Source organism: Heterodontus francisci, chromosome 7 (assembly GCF_036365525.1).
Source record: "Heterodontus francisci isolate sHetFra1 chromosome 7, sHetFra1.hap1, whole genome shotgun sequence".
NCBI lineage: Eukaryota > Metazoa > Chordata > Chondrichthyes > Heterodontiformes > Heterodontidae > Heterodontus > Heterodontus francisci.
In genome coordinates this window covers 32,328,353-32,347,524 of record NC_090377.1, presented here as the reverse complement: position 1 = coordinate 32,347,524, position 19,172 = coordinate 32,328,353, and positions in this window count along the sequence as shown.

The following is a 19,172-nucleotide window of genomic DNA, read 5'->3' as shown; positions in this document are numbered from 1 at the left end:
TAGCCAGTGACACCCACATACCATGAATGAATAAAAAAAAGGACAGGGAGTGGGCAGCCAACCCGCGCCCAGGAGATGGGTAGGCAATTTAAATATTATAATGAGACTGCATTCCTCTTTGTATCCACCATTTCAAATTTAACTCTGGTCAACCGGTTTTCCCAGGCCTTGGGAAACCCGCCGACTAAAGCAAGGCAAGTACTGCTGGATTCAGGAGTTAAGTGCCTTTCCCCTTATCTGCTGGATCCAGTCTACCTGTCTCACCAACTGTCCGTGATCGGACATCCCCCCGACCCTTCCATCTCCCCCTGAACTCCTCCTGAGGCATCTGAACTCCCCCCTTCCCATCACTTGAGGCCACTGACATCCCCTCCAAGGCCTCCTATTCTCCCCCTCCAAGGCCTCTGACCTCCCCCTGTAGCCTCCGACCTCTCCTGCAAGGCTTCCCTATCCCTCCCCATCCCACAACCAACTGAAGCCTCCACATTGCCTCCAAAGCCTCTGATCCCGCAAGCCTCCAATCCCCTCCCCCCGATCAGGACCCACCCCTGGAGATTGGACCTCTTTCTTGGGGATCTAATTTCCCTCCCAGTTTCAGAGATTGGACACTCCCTCCAGAATGGACCCATCCCTGGAATCAGATACCTCCCTCCCCGGGATCAGACAGCCCCTCGGATAGAACCCTCACCTGAGGCTCCCCATCTGATTGGAAGCCAAGCCTGTCAATCAGGCTTTCAGGGTGAGGAACCTATCAGTGACATTGCATGCACACTGTTTACATGTGGGGAATTCCCAACTTCTGGGTTTCCCATACGCTATCCTGTGCCACACCCACCCCTGCCAGACCCCCACCCATGCCCGACAGGTCAAAAAGTTTAAATTCTCCCGATGGATCAATTGTCACGAAGCTAAGATGCGCTGGCTGCTTAGAGAGTGACTGACACCATGGAACTCTTGAAGATATCGACAGCAGTTCCAAATTTATACACATGAGACATGATAAATGACCACTTGGATGAGAACCATTCAATGATTCCACAGCAAGGGTCAGTGTCCGCATGAGAAGAAGAAGGGGAAAGACTGAAAAAAAAACTAAAAACCAACTTTACAGATACTGCTTGCTAACTCTCAATTTTTTAAGGAAGAAACAAAGAAACAACTGCTACAAAAGTACTTCCATTTTTTGTTAAATTTTGAGGGCTTGTGTTTCAGAGTCATAGAGTTATAGTTTTATTTAGGAAAACTGAAAAGGATTCCATGGATGTTTTTTTCATTGGGATTATTAAAGGGATTGAGAGGTCTTGTTTACAAACAACAGGTACTGGAAGTCACCTGTCTTCAGATAAATACCCAGCAGGGGTTTTATGACTTGGAGAACATATTTATAGAGAAGTGACAAGTCAAGATTTATAGGGGTCAGGAGGCTTGACTCTTGAGATTGGTTTTGATTTTAATTGGGACAGTGTGTTGGAGTTTTAAAAATCAACCTGAAGAACAAAACCCCAGCTCAGCCTTTTCCATCTCTTTAAGAAGCTTAGAAGTGAGTGTAAGAAATAAAGAAATTGATGCTGCATTCATCCTGAAAAACCTGCCAGAAACCCCTGTTGCTGTGTTTTTTCTGGAAAGCCTGCTGAACTGATCCTCAACATCGCCAGAAAAGAACTGTTCCAGGAAGATCCCAGAGACAGCCGTCTTCGCGTATTTGGGACGCCAAACCAAAAAGGGACAACTGACATCTTTCAATATCTTCTCTTTTTTTTCAAGAATTAGGAAGTATTTGGGCAAAGTATTCTTTTTTGTCTTTTTTTTGTAACAGAGCTCTAAAGGAAAAATCTGTGTGTGTGTGTGTGAGGGGCTAAGATAAACAGGGAGCTCTCTTATTTCAATCTGTGTGTTAATGTTTGCTTCACTACTGGTTAAGTATTATTTTATAATAAACTGATAATTATGTTGTTTATTAAAGAAACCTGGTTGGTATATTTTTTTCTGGGATAAAAATAGAGTCTATCATTGACCATATCAGTAACTGGATAAACATTTAAATGTGTGACCTGTGGAGAAGTGGAACTAGAAAAACAGTGCACTTCTCCCACCTCAGTCATAACACAACTTGCATTTCGATTGCTTTTTCATGGCCTCAGGATGCTCCAAAGTGCTTCACAGCCGATAAATTATTTTAAGCATTAAAACAAACTCAGTTCAACCTCAGTAAGAAAACAATTCTAAATGTGTTCAAACACCCAATATTTTTGACTACTTTGGGTATTTTAGTAAACATCTGCCAACTCAAGATAGAACACATGGGTGACACCAAACTGTCTTATCCCCATTTACTCTGTGCTGATATGGACACTTTACCTTCTGCTTGGTAGTCTTCTCTCATGCACATTCTGTCACTGTCTTGATATTTCCATTAATCAGAACTTCACAAATTAAAAAGACAAAGTTTGTATGTCTTAAATAACACAGAGCTGACTGAGTCACAGGCATTAATACAATCTCAAGGCTTGTAGAAACTGAGCTGAACTGAAACTTTGGTCTCACAGTTCATGATGTCAACTGAAGCCCTCAATTGTGTTTCACCTCTGTCAGCCCTTCACAGATTTTGTAACTGTTAACTGAGTGGTAACTGTTTGGCGAAGACTTTGGGCAAACTTCGACAAGCTTCTTTAGCCAAAGCAAGCCAATGACTTAAACACTATTTTGGTGATCATTAAAAAATGTGCTGTAATTTCCCAAGGAACAAGGTGTAGTCATTACAGTGAAATCCACAAAACGTTCTTATTGAGAATATGAGGAGAACTACAGATATATCTTTGCTCCGCTGTGGGTGGATTTTGCAAGATTTTGTGTTTAGTGGCAGAGCTCAATGGGTTTTGGATCCTATTAATATCCCAATGGTTTTGTACTGCTAGGTAATTACCTTGCAGTTATTGTACTGTATACAGGTTTCTTATTGTACAATGGCAACATGTCTTAGCATTATGTGACTGAACATTCAATAAAAAAAAGTAATCATAAAAATATAATAGAAACTTTGCAAGAAGGCTGAGGTGAGATGTTATAAGGTTTTGCACACTTTATATGGGCTAATAAAAGGGATGCTGTTTCATTAAAGAATATAGTAATCTAGCTTCCAAGCACCTTCTTCTGAAATGCAGTCGCCACAGGCTTTATTCATGATGAATTTGTCATTAAACCTCTCACACCTGCTTAGCAGCACAACTCCCCGGCACTGAAGTTTTCCTCTTGGTGTCTGTCTCGTTTACTTGCTCCCCAGCAGGGTCCGGCAATGCTAATGGACTCACAGCAGTGCAGCATAGTGCAGTTATTACAGGTCTAATTCAGTCATTAACATTTCATTAATGGAATGGCCTCCTGGCTGTCTGCATGATTGCCTGGGATATTGATGAACACTCCAATACAGCCAACTGCCACTTAATAGAAGGCTTCCACTGGATGAAGCTTGCAAAATACAGCAGGCTGGCAGGGGACAAAAAAAATTCCCATTGTGGAATGGCCTACCAAAAGGCTCATCTAAACACATTTATCCTGGCTCCTCTGGGTGTCAGGGTAAATAAAATGGAGAGACAACAAGACAGTCTGCTGAAATGTCACGTACTGTTTCATCACGGGAGACATCTCAAGCTCACTGTATGGACACTTCTTTCATTCTTTCACGCAGTTTTCTCATCTGTAAGAGGATTTGCTCTCTCTCGATTAAACTCAGGTATTATGGTCAGTTGAAAACAAAAGTAAAACATGCTTCTAATTTGTTTTCATTTTCCTTTAACCTTTTAAGCATGTGTTGTGTGGATACGATAAACAGAATGTAAATGCACAACATGTGCAGTTTGTTATCCCTGGAGATATTTTTCCTGTCTTCTTATCTGTGATATCTTAAAAGTATAGACTTACTTCAGAATGATATTTTAAACAACTAGTGTAAAGTGAATATGTCATGGCCAGAACTGAAATATGATAATTATGTCCATTCGCGAGGGTAACATAAAACGCTCGCCTTCACGTTGTCCGTGAGTTATCTTGTCAGCCTTGCTTGTGGAGATATTTATCAAATCTTACTACTGGCTGTGACATGACCTTTCTCTATCTTTATCTCTTTTTCTGGTTCCACATAAATATCAAAAAAAGTGAAAAGCTTTATTATGATGAGAACAAACGTCAGGAACTGCAACTATTTTTAACAAAATGAAGACGAAATGAGAAAGGAGACGATAGGCCTGAATTTGCTGTCAAAATATGTCAAGGCTAATGGGGCTTGCTGTTCTATAGGTAATAGGGTAAATAGTACATAAATAGTACATAAACTTCAGGCAAGGAGCAGATGTGCAGTTAAACATGTATATCCAAAAGTTGTTGTCTGCATTATGCTGCTTCACTGTTAGCTTCACAAAATGACTTCTTGCCCTTAGCCTCCCCATTTTTCTTTAGGAATTTGTTGAATTTTCTCATTAAATATGCCACCGAAAGTTAAGTCTTGTTATTACAAGCATAAATACCTTAACGATGTGATAAGTATTAATGACTGCCAATCAACCTCTCTGGTCCCAAAAATTAACTATTACAAGTGGTAGTCTCATTCCTTCAGGTTTTGAATTTTTCAGTGAGATTTAAGAAATATAATTTTTTAAATTTTAAATAGTGTTTTCTTACTTTGCTTTCTCTCTCTTAATCCAATCTCTCTCTTTATTTCTCTTCCTGTACCTGATAATGGCATGGAATTCACCTCCTTTAGTTCACTCTTCTTTCCTGTCCTTCCATGGTTTTATTTCCCAGTCAGCAAATCTCATTGGTTAAGGAGATACCCTGTTGATTGTCCTGTTCACTCATCTCCCAGATGTCCTATTCCTCACTGTGACATTATCAGCTCCCACTTTCAGCAACTTCGTGGGAAAACATTGTTTGAGCTGAAAGGCGAAGGGGCAAGTCTAAGTAATGGCAGATACTGTTAAATACCCTGCTACAGCAAACCCTGGCACAATGGGTAAGGAATGAATGCAGAATAAGTACACTGGCTGAACAAAGCTCAGTGGACAAAGTCAATAAAAACAGGAAATGCTGAAAATTCACAGCAAGTCAGTCAGCAGAGAAAAGATGTTCTAGGTGTGTGACTCTTCATCAGATGGTGATTGACTCTCTAATTATTTCCAACATTTTGTTTTTATTTAATATTTCCTGCATTTTCTGTTTTTCTTTCTTTTTATTTGAATGGAGGCTCTTTATATGTTCCTTAATAGTACCAAAAAATGTAATACCTAATATTGAACATAACCATATGCAGTGACAATCAATTATTTGAACTATCTGCACAACTGCAATACAAATTCAGTGGACTCTCCATTATCGAACAAAATGGGGGAACTTCTATCAGATAATAGAAATTGGTGGCTAACTGGCACATGTACGATAAAACAATAACATGAGGAAGGTAATAAGGACAAGTAGATATGAAGCATTATGCTGTTGTATTACCCAGGGACAGAGAGAAAATAACAAAATAAACATTAGTGGGCTGTACAACAAGGTCACATTTTGCACAAGGCATTTTGGCCGACAATTGAGACAATTGAAAGTAGGATTGCAAATAATGGAGCCCCAGTGTAGCTATTTCAAATGTCCCCATTAAATGCTTCATTTGCACCATAACTGCCCAATGTTAATTAAATCGACTTTTTAGCTTTGTGCTTCTCTTATTTCAAACACTGAAAGCAGCTAAGCTGCTTTATAATTTCTCAAGAAAGCTGCTTTGATATCAGAACAGTCACAGTGACATTCTCACCATCATATTTTACTGCATAGATATCCTCACTCACAATACAGTGCCATTTATTCAGATGTTCATTCATTCAGCATTCTTGCTCCAGCTTTCTAACCAGTGAATATTATCTGTCTAGTTGTGAGCTTTAAAAATCCTATTGAATCGTGTTTCGCCCTGCCATTTCAGCAGAAAACAATGACATTTTCACCTGTTTGAATGCACCTGCCACAGGCATTTGGCTGGTAAATCAATTTATTAAAATCGTACTGAGGAGTTCAGGATGGTTTAACAATTTAGCCTCTCAGGGACGAGTAAAGGTCTAGCAATCCTGCAAAAGCTCCCTAACATGGGGGGATGGGAGTTGATTTATTGGCTTACCATGTCCTTCGAGGTAGTGTTGTTTATATTAAGATAACACTGCATTACAGACCTGCAAGTTTTCTAGATGTGGATGCGGCCTAGCAAACAGCCAACACTGGAAAGGTCAATTTAATTTTTTTTTAAATTGATGTGGATCCACAGAACTCTTATCCCCGCCACCCCCCACTCCCCCACCCGTCCCTCCCCACTGGACTTATTTGAGGACCGTTACTTGCGAGATGGGCAGCCCAAAACCCTGTCAGTGGAGGTGCAGCAGGTACCAGCAGCTCACTGGTACTCAGGCCTCAGGCCTCCAACATTTGCTGAATGGATCGTTCCTCTTGCTCATTTAGTACCTGAAAAATGGCCTAAATCAATTTTCTAGGTCCATTTCTCTTTCTCCCTTAATTATCCTTGTCCACACACCCTCAGACACAGAACAGTTATGCAATCGACTGAAATGGTGGTGGACAAGTTGCTGTTTGAGCTCTACAGAAATCAAAAGTGATCCCTAAAATTTAGTTCACCAAATCTCAGTTACAAGGATCAAAAATTAAAAAGATTTGAGTTTTATGCTAGAGCTAATTGGTTTGACAAATACTGTTGACTCTATTCTAAATATTTGTGTGGAAATGCCTATTTAGCTAATGTTAATGACATGCATAGTGAGACGATTAATCAGAAATAAATTCAGGAATTTGATAACCACACGAAAGGTTGGATGCTGTTTTAATTCTAACGTCACATCAATTGCTAATGCACAAAGGTAGCTAACCCACGAATCAACCCTTAACAAACCAAGGCCCTATTTCCCTGACGTCCCTTTATTAGCATAAGGAGCAGCCTATTGCATGCTTCAGGTGGCTTATTTTCTTCTTTTATCCTTAAGATTTCAGCATGCAATGACTCTGATTATCACCAGGATGCATGGTTGTGGATCTTTTGATAATGACAGCACTGGTAGAAAAACCAATACCTTTTATGTCTCTATTTGGCCTTCTAACCATTAAAAGAAGAAAGCTAAGTTGTACACATGTTCCAACTGCCATATTACTGATCCACAGCCAGTATATACTTTGTGGTTAGGTTCAGGAAACCTTTCCAATTAAAAACTTTTATTTGATTCTGTTCCATTTTGCCATTCAAACTAAGAGGAAAACGATATGGAGAGTTTCTATGTCCACAACTTTGATGTCGGGGGAATCAAGGGGTAGCATGGTACCCCTTTCATCAGCTCCAGAGGTAGCTCCCCCCACTGGGACCCTGGAGAGGAGGAAAATTGGAAAGTTGTTGATGGCATGTGTTTAGTGCTAACAGCTGATATTGAATCTAGTGATATCATTGCTCAAAATTCTTAATGATTAAAACTACATTTACCTTCTTAATAATCTCCCTCTCCTCACCCCTTTTTAAAGTTCTCTGACCAAAACAACCAGTCTTAATAAACAACATATGATCCTGACCTCTTCATGTCACTCTTTAGCTGATTACTAGAATATAGTAATCATGCCTCATGTTGTCCGACCCACTGTGTGTACGGAGGCTCGCCATATTCCCTTAGAGTATGATAAAACTACATAGCAAATGACAAGGCCAAGCCCATATTCCACTTTACCACAATAAAATTATTTTCCTTCACTCTTGTTTAATTAGCCCACCTGTGTAGCAACTTAAAATGACATAAGTTATTATTGCTCATTTTCTGTCTGGTTCATTAGTGACCTTGTTTTTCCTTTTGTGACGGTAGCTCATTTAAAATCGTATTTCCAGGAGTGAAGAAGACAGCTCCTCCCCTTACCCCCAGCACCAACCTATATAATTAAAGTATTTAAATTGTATTTGATAGTCAACTAAGGCACGTTGTGGTCCAATACAGACATTTTGCATATGATTATAAATCGAATATGAATGCACTTTGGATATGTGATGAGTTATTTTTGTGTTTTTTTTTAATTGAATATTTATTATTTTAAATTTTTACCTTTAAACACAACATAGGGCTGCATTTTTACTTACTCTGAAATGAAAACAAGTCTTAAAAGATGCCAATGATAGCTACTGTTTACTGGCTTTACCCCCTTTGTTACTGAAAGGGCCAATTTGTGGGGAACATTCCCCAGGTATCCTGCCTATGTCAGGTACTCCTCCTCTTTCACTCCCAGCACCAATGCCTTCTGAACAATGAACAATTATGCCAGCACAAAAACTAAAAGATGAAGAGTCAAGGAGGAATTTTAGCTGCCAGTGGGATTCTGGCAGGAAACTGTTCAGCCTCATCAACATACCATTGGCCAAATTATTGCCTAGAAAGGGCAGGAAGTGGATGGTGGGCAGCTGCTGGCTAAGGAAATTTGTGTGCCCTTATTTGCACGCCAGCACTCAGGTAAGTGTGAGGTCCAGGGCTCCAGGGAGGTCTTGTGGTATGGAAAGTGGGGGAGTTCTAAACTTACATTGTGAGGCTCAGAGAGACACTCCTGCTGCTCCTGGCACCACATAAGAAAGCCAAATATTTATCTTGAATGGTCTTTGTAGCTTCCAATTCTCTTGGCTTTCCCTGGTGGAAAAGCCGCAAGTCGGAGTTAAAATCGTGGTCAGGGCCTGATGGTGTCATTGGACACCAATTTACATATTTAAAGATGGACCCCCTCCCGCTTCAGGCTGCTGTTTCCGATGCCTGCTCAGAAGATGAGGTTAAAATTCAAGTTGATGGAATCCAAGTGGGACAGTGGAGGTAACTCACTCTGTCAATTTTAAATGCTTATCTGTCCAGGTGGAAACTGGTGGCAGGTAGGGTTAAAATCGCCCCCCATCTCAGCTTTGCAACAAAATTGAATCAACAGTGACCTTTAGTGGTCAGATAATGTGTGAGTATTAATGGATAAAGTGAAAATTTTAAAAAGGCAGTAACAAATGGAACTCAATATATTGGATTCAGTCCCTAGCAGAATGATAATGTAAAATCTCGCTCTATTAATAAATTGCGGTAACAGTAGTTCTGAAAACATTATTCAGTATATGTGCACAAATCAAAGCTTACTCCAAGCAAGTAAATCAAACGTGGAAAGTACCCTTGAAAATTCATTAAATTGTCTTCAGTATGTAAAATGACTGCTGAGAAATGTTGATTAATTTCCGCACAAATGCAAGAAAACGTGAAGTGGCAATGGGAAATTATTTCACGGCTGCCGTGTGCCTTTGGGTTCCTGGTTAAACAGTGCATACTCAGTTGTTTACTCTGGAGTCATTCCAGCACTGTGGAAAGGCAGCACTTTGGCAGTGGAAGTGCAAGACTGGAGTCACACTGATGTGAATGAATCAAGAGCTACTCTCCACAGAGAGACTCCTAGGGGGTTCTCCCATGGAAAAGTGACTTGTTTATTGCTGCACAGCAGTCTTGAGCTTTGAAGAAACAAAAGCAAATGTGCGACATGTGCATCACAGCTCAACAAACAATATAGTCTGCAGGATTCTCTATTCAGGATCATTTCAAGAGAAATAAAAGGACACAATCATTATTATAATAAACTATACATATGTTATACTCCTGTGAAATTTCTGAAAAGTATAATTAAATTATACTGCAGCACCTGTCAATTGATTATGATCATCCTTCGGATCAAATACCACAATATGTAAATGCACCTTTTCTCTATTTCAATGGCATTTCCCTATGAACACGAAGAATGAGCAATAGCTAGTCATGTGGGTCACAAAGAGAGTGTTTATTCTGAACACAACTAACCTTTTTATTGCATTCTGTAAACTAACAAATTTCAGCAAATGGAAACTCAGGCTTTAGCTCAGTCTTGGGAATCTGACGATCATTTTAAATCATTCAAATTTTGTTGTTAGAATATTTTATAATGTCCCAGAGAAAATGACTGCTTTGGATGTAGTCAGTGTTTATGGTGGCTTGGGTAAATAAGCAACCACAGAGAGCTTTGGTGAATGATTGGGTGGTTAGTGTGGATAACACCAGTAATTTAAAAACCGAATTACCCTTGGTTAGAGTTGTGATGATGGAAGTAAATGATAGATGATTGAAATGAGGACAGAGGGATTGTTGATGTTTGCAGATCAGAGTAGCTACTACATTGAGATCACCAATGCAGCTACCTCCCCTTCTCCTAATTTCCCATGAACTCTAGCCTGAACTCCTGGCTTCCAGTAATATCTTCATGTCATTCCACACCCACTCTAAGCTCATCTGATCCTTGAGATCTACCTCCTGCTTCCTTTATCCCCTTCTCACTCAATTGCTAAACATTCCACCCCCTGCTCATCATGTTAGGTTGACATTACAAATGATCCCATTTCCCTTTGCACTGTCCCTCGCCCCATCAAAGAAGATGTCCTCTCCAACTACCAACCCATCTCATTCCTAAAGGTCCTCAAGCATGTTGTAACCTCACAGGAGCTCCATACCTATCAGGCCCAGAACCCCTTCCACAATACCCACAGGACCAGAACAGCCCTAACCAAAGGCATGAATCACATGCTTTGTGACTGTAACTGTTTTATCCCTCAACCTGTTCACGGCATTCCACATGGCTTAACATGCCACTCTCATCCAACATCTCTTCAACATTTACTATTTCTTGCATGGTTCCATTTCCATGCAAACATAGCCAGTGCACCTTTAGCAATGGTTTATCTTCCCTCCCTTGCACTTACATCTCTGGAGTCTACCTCTCTTGCTCCATCAATTGCTTTTATGCCATCCAACTCCTGGCCTGTTACAGACAGGTGGGAAATGGTGTGGGTGACTTCCACTTTTCACTCTCAACTGACCGCAGATAATTTATTTTTAAAAAAGTGTTTTAGTCCCTGAGTGCTTTAAAGGTCAAATAAACAGACAAACTACAGGTTTTCTCATAGTTTTTTTTGAAAAAAGATAGCTATTAAAAAAAAATGTTCGCAACTTCACCCACTCACATGCACATACACAAAAAAGATAACGATTAGAGGATAGCATGCATTTAAGTCCGATTGTTGTAAAAAGAGTTCACTTTGAAACCCTCTTGGTTTTTCTGGGAGTAGTTTTTAACAACATTGTAGGCTTGATGTTTCCTGGTTCACTGAAGTATTGGAGATTCCTTTGTTTAAGACTTAGTCAAAGTCAGTGGACAATCTTGCTAAAATTTCTCATTTGGGGAGTTTTCAAGGTCATCTTTGGAGTCTCTGCCTTGGTGGTTTAAAGGTATACAGGCAAGATCTTAGTCTGGACTGAAAAGGATGTTTCAGCTTCCTCGCTAGCTGGCTTTCTCTCGCTCTCTCTCAGAGAATTTCTTTTAAGAGACCCTATCAGGCTAGGTCAGGTGACTATAAATGCTCCCCCCTGGTGTGTCCATTTAATGTCTATTAATGTCGGGCCATTGGTACACAATGGGGTTGGAATGTGATTTACCCTGATAAAGTGGTGTTATTTCCCACCTATTATCTTGGCTTTGTATCTGGAGTCGCCCTAGCCGTGAAGGTCTTTGTCAACTCAATTCTTGAAGCTAGGAGCCATTTTGCATTGAATGGCCTGTAAGGCATTTTAATGTGCCTGCCCAGAACTAGTCCAGGCGTGATGATGAGTTTAGTGTCCAACAGTCACGATATGTATTTGTAGTACAGGAGAGGTCACCTGACTTCTTACTCCATCTTGTCTACAGCAAAATGTGTCAAATGTTCAAAATGTTTTGGTTTAATTCACTAGTTCATTTTTACAGTTCATAATTTCTCCAGTCCTCTTTAGTTCATAACTGTTCCTTTCGAGAGTGTGACAGGCCTGATAGTACTTCTTGGATGAGTCATAATTTCCTCCAGTTCAACATTAGGCTGTCATCATCGCCAGTCCCAGCCACATATTCTGATGCCAACATCTTACCCAGCCACAGCTCCAGGCTGAAGCAGATAATTTTCAACTTAACATTCTGTTTAACCTTGAGTTGAGCTTTAAACCTCACATTCTAGCAATCGCCAAGGCCATTTACTTCTTCCTGCACAATTTTGCAGGCCTTCACCCCTATCTCATTGCCTTCAGTGCTGAAAACCTTATAAGTGCATTTATTACCTCCAGACCTAATAATTCTAATGCTCTCCTCACTAGGTGCTAATCTCACACTCTCCATAAGTCTCCACCATATGTATCATATTCCGGACTAAGTCCTGCTTGCTCTCCACCTCCATTTTCACAAACCTACAATGGTTCCCATACACATCTTTTTTTTTTTAGAATTAGAATATTACAGCGCAGTACAGGCCCTTCGGCCCTCGATGTTGCGCCGATCATCTGACCTACACTATTCCATTTACATCCATATGTCTATCCAATGACCACTTAAATGCCCTTAAAGTTGGCGAGTCTACTACTGTTGCAGGCAGGGCGTTCCACGCCCCTACCACTCTCTGCGTAAAGAAACTACCTCTGACATCTGTCCTATATCTTTCACCCCTCAACTTAAAGCTATGTCCCCTCGTGTTTGCCATCCTCATCCGAGGAAAAAGACTTTCACTATCCACCCTATCTAACTAAAATTATTCCATTGTCTTGCTCACCCTATTTTATCATCTCCTCCAGATCAAATCCTCTCCCAAACAACCTGTCACTCTTGTTATGACCAAGGCTGGAGGAGTGCACTGTCTTTCTCTAGTTCCACTTCTCCATGGGTCACAATATATATTTAAATGTTTACCCAATTACCGATATGGCAAATTATATACTCTATTTTTAGTCCAGAATAAAATCCACCAGTCAGGTTTCTTTAATAAACAACAAAATTATCAATTTGTTATAAAACAAGACTTATTCAGTCAAGATGCAAAGCATAAACACACAGATTGAAATATGATAGTTCCCTTCTAAATTAGCCCAACACACACACACACACACACACACACACGGCTGAATTTTATTCAGGCGCTGCACTGCACGGCTGCACCCTTTAAACTCAGTGGAGTGCCCATATTTAGCAGCCGCCACAGAGCACCTGCGATATTTTGCACGGGGGCTCATTAGAATCAATGCGCCGAGCCGCCACCGACCCCCCCGCCCCCCCCCCCCATTACGTGGGGAAAGGTGGGACATTCTCACCGGTGCAGTGAGACACATTTTGACAGCTCTGCAGTGATGCTGGGGCCCTATTTAAAGCACCCCAGCATCTGCTTCCTGACAGCTGTCAAAGAAATACTTACCTGACTGCTGAAGAGTGGGGCTGCCATCAATCTGGCAGCAAAGCAGAAAGTGCTGCAGAAATTCAGCAGATCAGGCAGCATCTGTGGAGAGAGAAGCAGAGTTAACTTGACCAAGTTCACAAACCTGAAAGTGAACTCTGCTTCTCTCTCCACAGATGCCGCCTGACCTGCTGAGTTACCCCAGCACTTTCTGCTCTGCTGCCACATACTTACCCTGCTGTGTCCCAGTGTCCTATGACGTTGTGATCCTATTCTTCCACTCAAGTGTAACATTCCTTCTTGTAGGCGTGCCGCACCTGGGCGAATAATCTTAATTTTGCATATTCCAGGACGTGAGACTTAAATATATCATAAAAGACAAATACACAACAGAAATAAACCCATAATTGAAGAATAATTACCTGCTGTGAGCATCTAATCATCTGACTGTGAAAAGCCACAGACTAATATGCATTTGGAATCTGTGCTCATTTGTTATGTGAAAATACAGGAAACTGCAATTATACGATCTTTGCTAAAAAACGGGAAAACATGTTCATATTCGAGCTGCATCGACAACTAGAAATATTACGCCAATAAATATGACCAGCTGCTGCAGAAGCAAAGTGTATGTGAGTATGTGTTGATGTGTAATAGTTGAAAAACCATGACAACAGCACAGATTTCCTCACTAGTCCTGCATTAGTCTTCAAACATGTGGAATATAAAGCTTGCAGCCAGAAGTTAGAGCGGTTACACAGTGGAGTCAGTTTGCATTTAAGGGACGACACCAAAAGCTGAGGATGGCAGAGGGGTACTCTAGGGTGGCCTCACAGTTCAGCAATGCCTCCCCGCTCACTCTCCTCCAGGCTGTGCGGGCAAGGTCCTTTTCACCAGTGATGGTAAGAAGAGGCCCTCCCACCTGAACAAGGTAGTCTGGTTGGAGATGGCAGAGGAGGTGAGTAGCCATGAGGCCATGCACCATCAAAGGGTTCAATGCTACAAGGGGCTGAACGAGCACTCCTCCAGCCAGGCAGAGCCCACTAGGCAGAGTCCACAGCCAAAGGGCAATCAGATCAGCAGCCTTCCTCCAGTCAGGCTGCTAACACAGAGGTTGCACCAAGAAGGGGCAATCTCTCCATTTACAGACACAAATGGGAATGCGCGGGTGTCAAAGCAATGTAAATAAGCCTTTCGCTAAATGTTCCTCACCAACATGTGTGTCCTTTTCTCTGTGTGAATGATGTGGGCCAGCATATAGCGCCAATGTCACATCCCTTTGCACTATTGGCCCTTCAGGAGATCTAACGTATACAATAACATCATTGCCATGCCACCATTACTCATGAGCGTTGTCATGCTAGGCCCCCACCTGCCAAGAATGAGGCACATTAATTTTATCATGAACATTGAGTTTGAACTGTTACTGAGGTGAAGATAGGACTTGTCAAACACATCAGCCGTGGCTGGAAACGATATTTGTATATTAACAGATAGTGATTGGAAGGACAAAGGATCATTCCCTGATACATTCAACCCACAAAGGACCTTGATCACCAGGTATTGTGTGTAAGAGGAGCATTCCAGAGACTGCTAAAATGATACAATACAAGATGTGTCAGACCAGTTAGTCACATGACGATCCTGCTGGGCAATCTGGGTTTTTCTGAATTGTATAAACAGTTTGAACTCAGAGTGTCTGTTTGCTCCTGGACTGAGACGATCTCTCCTGTCTGATCCCATCTCTTTCTCACAAGCCTCTGAATCCACTGAAGACACATGAACCCCAGAAGAGAAATGTCTCCTACACTGAACAAGGTTTAAGATGAATACCGGGCCCCAATGAAAAGCAGGATCTACCTATAATCAAGGACTCTACAGTGAGCTCGAAGAACCGTAACAAAAACTCTTCAGACATTGCCTCAAACTTTTCCACTTTATTTTTCTTCTGCTCTTTTCTGTTTCTATTTGCATGTGTGCATTCTAGAGTGGGAGTGTCGTGTATCCGTTGGTGTTAACTGAATTAGAGTTTAAGTTTAAGTTTAATAAATTTCAACTTTTCTTCTTCAAACTTAAGAAAGCCTGTTTGTGCTGGCTTCTTTGCCTTATAATTGGAAAGCGATGAACAAGGATTTACCAAGTGACAGCTAAAAACAGTGTGTTTAAAATTAAACCCTGTTAAGGTAAGATCAAATGAAGGCTGAGAGGGACCCCTAGACACCTATCTTACATGGTCGTAACAGCATCTCCACGGATGCAGTGACATGGACATGGGCTCAGTCAGCTGCTGCCTCTAATGGTTTACACAGGGATGCTGCAGATGTGGGCTGGTGCACTGCAGGTGAGCGAGGGTGGTGTGTGGCTTGCAGAGCTCATGTTGGTTCCAATGGAGCAGACAGCCTTTGTCTGATAAGCCACTGCCATACCTCCCTAGCTTACTGCTAGCCCTGCATGCAGAGCCTGGGTACCATCTGCCCTCCCATGTTTCTTTCATGTTGTAGGTCCTCAGCGTCCTCATAGTCCAAGGAGGAATCCTGTTGATGCCTCTCCTCATCATGCCATGCCTGGCCCCTATTAGGTGTGTAGTTATGAAGAGCAGCAAAGAAAGGAGCTGGTCTTTTCGGCCCCTAGTACAGGGCATCACCCTATCCATACAGGCATTGGAGGTGCTCTTTCAGCATGCCAATCTCCTGCTCAATGGTGACTCATGTAGCTCAGTGGCTGGTGTTGTATCTCTACTCTGCAGCAGTGGTGGGGTCTCTCACTGGTGTCGGGAGTCATGTCTGCAAAGGATAACCCTTATCCCCAAGAAGCCACCCCTCCATCTGAACCAGTTCAGTGAACAGCGGTGGCAGCTGGAACTGGCGCAAGACACAGGTGTCATGGCAGCTGCCTGAGAAGCGGTCACAGATTTGCATGAAGCATCTGTGGTGTTCACATACCAGCTTCACCTGGATTGAGAGGGCTCCTTTAATGGTGACATCTGCTGGTGGTAGCCTGGCGGGAGGCCTGATGGACACATGAGTGAAGTCTATAAACATTACAACCCATGGTTCTCCAGCAATGGTGCCAAAACTAATGTCCCTCTGGGCCTGGCTGTGAGAATCCGTCCTGAAGTAGACATACTCACTGGCCCTCTGGTGCAGAGCATTGGTGACCTCCCTGATGCAGCGGTGCACTGCTGTCTGTGTGACCCCACAAAGGTCTCCAGTGGGCCGCTGTAAAGCTGCAGAGGCGTCAGGCATGAGAACCGCTGCCACTATGGGGACCAAAGGCATAAGATGTCCACCAGAGCCCATGGGCTGCAGGTCATCTTTGAGCAGGGCGCAGAGATATGTCACCATCCTCTCTACATGCACAATCGCCTCTGACACTGGTGCTCTGACATCCGATGGCATGTCATGTGGGGCCTGTAGATGCATGGCCATCATAATGGCGAGCTCCCTTTGGGGGCTGCTGTTCACGATTGGGGGCCTCTACAAGAATCGCACCTGCCTGTTGATTTTGCCTCTGGCGCATACGGCTCCTCAGGGGCAGAGGATCACACGATGTAGGATGAGCCAGACCTATTTCCATGTGGTAAATAAAGTTGAACCCTTCATTTATTTGAGGGTTCCTAACAGGGCAGGGATTGATGTCGACGGGTACATCAGCTGCTTTGCTGGATCAACTATGTGGTGTGCCATGGCATTGCCCATCTTGGCCAACACTCAGTGGCACAGCATGACCACATCAAGATCCTACCAGCTGAATCGATTGCCCCCATTTCTGGCACCCTCATTGCTGGCACCCTCCCCACACAAAGGGTGACTAGAGTGCCATTGCTCCTTCACAAACACAAACAAATGCAGAGTGTACACGTTCTGATGAAGGGTCACTGACATGAAATGTTAACTCTGCTTCTCTCTCCACAGATGCTGCCAGACCTGCTGAGTATGTCCAACATGTCTTGTTTTTATTGCAGAGTGTACACTGTTTACGGAGGGAGGGTACACAGTAACTCCCTTCATGCCTGCAGAGCTTTCCCTCCAGTAATCCTAGACCACCTCCCTCCTCCAAGAATGCAAAGTGAGACCCCTGAGTATCCCCCCTCCCTCCTCCCTTCCAGTATGCAGTGTGGGACCCCTGAAAATGGAACTTACCTTCTTTAGCGAAACCTTCTGCCTCCAATGACCCGCTGGCTCTTCTAATCGTGAACAGGAAGGCACATGACCACCGCCCATTCAAAGTGAAATGAGGAAGTGTCCATGGTGGCGTGCTGCATAATCTGTCGGTACCGTTTAACATATTCTAAATAGGGTGCCGCCGCCGTGCAGTGGTGGGGGGGGGGCGGGCCACACCGAATTCCCCCCACTGCCAGCAATTTGCGGCGGGCCCTTCTCGATGTCGCGTGTCGAGGCGGGCCTCTCCCTGCAGAATTTTATCGGCCCCCACGCTATGACTCACGGCATCAAGGGGATGATAAAATTCAGCCCACACAAGAAAAAATAAAGACCTTTTCTCTGCCGAGATCTCTTTACAAAAAAGACAAATAAAACCTTGGCCAAATACTTGTTAATTCTTGAAGGAAAAGGAGAAGATATGGAATGATATCAGTTGTCTTTTTATTCTGACATCCCAAATACATCTAGATGGCTGTTATTGGATCTTTTGGAGCTGTTCTCTTCAGGCAACGTCGAGGATTAGTCTGGCAGGCTTTCCAGGAGAAATGTAGCATCAGGGGTTCCAGCTATCACACACTGGATTCTCAGGGTTTCTCAGAGAGAAAGGATGAAATGGTGTCTTCTCTCTTAGCAGGCTGACCCCCAACTGACTCAAAACAATATCCAAAATGAAACCAACTCTTCATCACCATATATTTTGACATCCTTGGAGGAATGAAATGTCATTTTTAAATGGGTTTCATTACAAAGTGTGGGAAAGAAAACAGACGGAAAAAAATGAAAACGCATTTACCACTCATTCTCATTCACTCTTTATCTGCAACTAATACAGTTCTACCCTGTACCATCTTTTTACTCAGATAATTCAAAGCAAGGTTAAAGTCTTGTCAAAGCATCAACAATTACATTGTTTTTCCCCGCAATGTGGATAATCTTTAAGTGATAGGGCTGCAATAGTAAACTCCATTGAAATAGTCTGGCATCCGAATTTTTTAATTTTTCCACAAAGGCTAGTGTCTTATGATCAGTATATTTTTCTGTGGTCATGGCAGACATATATTTCAAAATGTTTAAGAGCTAGCAGTAAGCCCAGGGTTTCTTTTTCCACTGTTAAATATCTCTTTTCGTGTCAATTTAGCTTTTTGAAAAAGTATCCCATTGGCCTTTCTATGCCCGATTCATCTTCTTGCAATAGGACTGCACCTACCCCCAGGTCACTAGCATTAATTGCTACCTTGAAGGGCTTAGTGAGATTTGGGACAGCCAACAGTGGTTCATTAATCAAAATTGCTTTCAGCCTCTCAAAATATGCTTGGCACTCTCTTCACCACGCTGTCTTGGCTTTTTTTGTACCAAATCCGTCAGTGTTAAAATTTCATACAAACTTGTGATAGAAGCCACACATCTCCAAAAACCTCATTATTTCTCATTTAGTCTTAGGGGCAGGGAACTCTATCAATGCATGTACTTTTGCTGTTCTTGGCAACACCTGTCCTTGCCCTACAATATGCCCTCGGTAGGTTACCCACACTTTTGCAAATTCACTTTTGGCACGGTTTACCACAAAATCAGTTGATATGAAAGCATAGTGTCCAATCTCCCTAACAATTCAGTATTAACTAACAGGATAGTAAAAGGTTCAATTTGAGAATTGTCTAAGCCTGCTTCTACCTGATCCTCACTATCCCTTTCATCCTTCACTGCCCTTACTA